The sequence below is a fragment of the Cervus elaphus genome, chromosome 2, assembly GCF_910594005.1.
Source record: "Cervus elaphus chromosome 2, mCerEla1.1, whole genome shotgun sequence".
Classification (NCBI taxonomy): Eukaryota; Metazoa; Chordata; class Mammalia; order Artiodactyla; family Cervidae; genus Cervus; species Cervus elaphus.
In genome coordinates, this window is record NC_057816.1 from 5997916 (window position 1) to 6002454 (window position 4539).

The window sequence follows — 4539 nt, forward strand, 5'->3', positions numbered from 1 at the left end:
ATGATGGTACATTTTATGTTTCTGTATATTTTTACTACAATCAGAAATTTAAAAAAAGAAAGAAAGAAAAAAAAGAAAAAGAGGATAGTTCTGGGGCTGAAAGTTAGGAGTGTTAGGGGTTTCCAGGTCTAACTCTGCCCATAATTTTCTGATAGAATAGGGTTAAGAGCTCGGGCTCTGAGGACCAGCTGCTCCTAGGTAAACTGTGGTTCCATCACCCACAGCTGTGTGACACTGGGCGCCTTCTCCCCCTGGTTTTCTTGTCTGTAAGAGGGACAGATAACTCATATGTTGTCATGAGGACTAAATGCGATGACGCTGTGCCAAGCACAGGTCTTAGCCTGCAGTAAGTGCTCAATAAAAGTGAGCTGGTGTTAGTATTTGAGGCAAATCCTTTCCCCTCTTTGTCAGTCTTCTTATCTGTAAAATGGGTTGTTGTGAACAGTAAATGAAATCATGAATGCAGGTCCCTCCAAGGGCAAGACTACCAGGAGCAGCTCTTTTTCCTAAGATAGTGGGGAGGAGAAAGGTACTTGGGCTGGGCCAGCCAATCCTTCGAAACCTAGAATTTCAGGGTTATGAGGGACTTCACACATCTGGTCCATGCTCCTTTTTGCTTTTACCACTATTTTTTTAAGCATTTTTACTGGTTCTAGAGCTAATTCCTCCCTATATTTCCTTTAAACCTTATGATAGTCCTACAAAGTGGGAATCATTATCTTCATTTGATAGCTCCCCATTTTGTAGATTGGCAAAATGAGGCTCAGATTGAGCAAACCCAGTAAGCAGCTGAGCTGGGACTCCCGCCAGCCTGGTTTTAGAGCCTGTGCTCCAACCACTCTGCTCTCCTGTCCTGGTGTTGGTAGCTGAGGCAGATGTCCCGCGTCCTCTGTGTCTGGGGTGCTGCACGGGGTGCCCTGTCTGGGGTCAGGGAAGTGCTAGCTGCAGGACCTCTTGTTGGCTCATCCCAGACCCCTGGTCTTGCTCCTTCTCCTCTCAGAATTTTTAGGCCTTCCTTGCGTTGAGGATCTCTTGCTAACTGCCAGGTTCACTCCCCCCCTTCCCCCCAGGCCCCACCGGAGGAGTCAAGGGAGGGCCAATGAGAAAAGAGGAATTCATAAAAGGGGCCCTGACCCTCTGCCCCAGCCCGTCTCAGAGGTGGACTGTGACCACCACTCCAACCCTAACCTCACCTCTAGTACCTGAGCCATGGCCCAACCCTGACCCTGGACAAAAGCTACAGAACCATTACAGAATCATCAACGCCTTCCCTGCAGTGCAGTTAGCTCAGATCCTCCCGCTCATCCCAGTCTGGGCTGGGAAGAGCTTGCTGATGACTCACAGGCTTCTGAGACGTGTCAGGGTGAATCACTCGCTCTTGCGTCACGCCTATAGCTGCCAAATACCTTCTTGCCAAGTGTGTAATCTTACAACAATTTCCCAAATCCACAGATCCGTGGAGGACTAGGAGAAAATATGTCCTTTTCCTTCCCTCCCCACTGCCTCCCTGCCTTCGTCACCAGGAGGGCAAGCCCTCACCTTTCCAGAACCTGCTGGGCGGCAGCTGCTTGGAAGTGGGCCTGACCCTTCAGCTGGGTTAGGGAGGCAGCCCTCTTTCTGGCCCTCCCAATACACACAATAGCAGCAGTCACAGGGGGATGTCACACCCTGCCACACTTGATATCCCTTGACAGCTAGGACAACACCTCTTTTATCTCTGTCCCCAAGACATGATAGTCAATGCTTGGCCTTAAATATTGGAGATTATTATGCATCTATTGCTCTGTAACTATTTACCCCCAAACTTGGTGGCTTAAAGCAGCACTCAGGTATGACCTCACTTCCTGTAGGTCTGGGATCTAGGCATGGCTTAGCAGGGGCCTCTGACTCAGGGTCCCTTGCAGGCTTCAGTCAGGAGGCTACAGTCACGTCCAGGTTTGACTGAGGGTGGATCTGCTTCTTTGTGAGTTGTTGTACTGAGGGTCTTAGTTTCTTGCAGACTGTTGGCAGTTACCAAGGACAACTCATATCATGGCAGCTGGCTTCAGTGGGAGCTAGCAGGTGAGAGGGCTAGAGAGGCAGGTGGGCAGAGGTCAGATTCTTTGAGGAATTTAAATCTTGGACGTTACCTCCCAACACTTTTGCCATATTCTGCTCCTCCAAGGCAAGTCACCAAGTCCAGTCGGTACCCAAGGGAGGGGACCCACGAGGGCATGAACACAAGGAGGCTGGGTCGTTGGGGGTCATCACAGTGGCTGTGACAGCTATGTGCTTTTTTAAAGAACTATTTATTTATGTGACTGTGTTGCATCTTAATTGCGATACATGGGCTCTTCCTTGTGGCTCAGGGGCTTAGTCGCCCCTCGGCATGTTGGATCTTAGTTCCCCGACTAGGGGTCAAACCCACGTCCCTTGCGTTGGAAGGCAGATTCTTAACCGCTGGACCACCAGGGAAGTCCTGCTAGGTGCTCTGAGTGAGCAGCTTAACCTCATGCGCCTACATTTACTCAGCTATTAATAGGGATGCTATTTTATCTCATCAAATCTAAGATGGCATAGATGGAAAGGTAGCATTATTTTATACACCAGTAAGAAAGGCTATCTACTGCCCATTCATTGAAGATAAAGCCCCATTTCAGAGGTTGAAGTGTGTGTGTATTGGCAGGGAGGGGGCTGCAATATGTATGCCTTAACATGAATGAAACACAGTCTTCCCTAAGGTGGTCCAAGACTTAAATATCCGGTGTCATTTAAGGTTGCTGTGAGGTTTAGATACAAGGAAGGCTGCAAACTGGGGCAGGCTGCCCAGTTCTTCCTTACTAATGATCCAATGAAATTGCTCCAAACCTACAAACTGTGAGCAAGATCTTGTTTTGATGATGTCTAGGCTAGAAGTGAAGCCAAGGGGAGCAGGGTAGAATCTCCACCCCCAGAAAAGGAGGAATTCTCATGTACATCAAGGAAGGTATCTTAAAACAGACACTCAGTGCTGAGGGGGCACAGAAGAGAATGGGAGACGCTATCTGGCTTGGGGGTGGGGAGAATCCCAGCAGGCTCCCTGGAGGAGGTGGCGTTGGAGCCCAGCCTCAAGGGCGTGGAGGACTGTTGCAGTAGAGATGGGGGCAGGCTCCTATGGGTGACCAAAGCCTGGGAACAGAAGAAAGAGTTTCCCTTTGAGTGGGAGAAGACTTGAAAGGCAGCCTGGTGGCCACTCTTCCTTCCAGGACCAGGAAGAAGAATCTGACTGATCCTGAAGACAACAGGGATGGAGTGGGCCCTCCACTCCAGGAGCCTTACCTCTGTGATCGTGTTTCACCCTCACACTCCTCTGGAGCTTAGCCCCCCTTTTCAGATGAAATAACAGAAGCTCAGAGAGGTGAAGAAACTTACCTGATGAGACACAGTCAGTAGTGGGCCTTGAATGCAGTCCCGCAGAGTCAGGTCAGCAAACAGAGTCCTCAGCAGATGTGCGTTCCACCCCACCAGCCCCCATTTTTCACCCTGGTCTTCATGCACCCTTCAGGATGATCAGACAGAAACGTGAGCCTAATGGTTAGTGCCACTAGAATTTTCCTTGAAAATGTGATGCCCACCAGAAACAGGGCAGGGGGCTGTGCAGATATAAATTGTTGTTTGCTTGTTGTTTGAGTCGCTAAGCCATGTCCGACTCTTTTGCGACCCCATGGATTATAGCCTGCCAGGCTCCTCTGTCCATGGGATTTCCCAGGCAAGAAGAATTAGAAGGAATACATTTCTTTCTCCAAGAGCTTCTTCTCAACACAGGGACCAAACTGTGTCTCCTGTACTGGGAGGCAAATTCTTTCCCACTGAACTGTCTGGGAAGCCCACAGACAGACATATTTAATTTTAAATGTTTGCGTGTATTTCAACTGATAATTTCTCTCTTTGCCCGAGCAGGTCTTGTAATACAGTACCTTTGGGGAGAACTAGTTCTTTTACTTCAGAACAATGGTCTATTGTTTTGGTCTTCATTTCTCCAGAGGAGGCTAGAATGCCAGGGTGTCAGGTTCAACAAGAGATTTTGGTCAGCTTAGCACTTGGAGAAATCAGAGAAAGGGAAGGATAAATATTAGGTTGGCCAAAAAGTTCACTCGGGATTTTCCGTGCCCTCTTACCCAACAGGAAAAGCGCTTACAGAAGCTCCCACGCTCTGAGCCAGGCATCGCACTTCGGGCTTCGTGTATGTGGTCCTGGCAGCACTCCGAGGAATCAGGGGAGGATTAATCTCAGTTTACAATTTTATTAATTTATTTTGTCAGTGCTGGGTCTTCCTTGCTGTGTAAGCTCTTCCCGACGTGCGGCAAGCGGGGGCTCCTCTCTAGCGGCAGGGCATTTTCTCACTGCGGTGGTTTCTCTTGGTGCAGAGAATGGGCTCTAGAGCACGTGGGCTCAGCAGCTGTGGATCCCGAGCACTGAGCTCCCGCTGAGTCGTCGCGGCACACAGCCTTGGTTGCTCTGCGGTGTGGGATCTTCCTGGATCAGGGACGGTACCTGTGTCTCCTGCACGGGCAGGTGGAC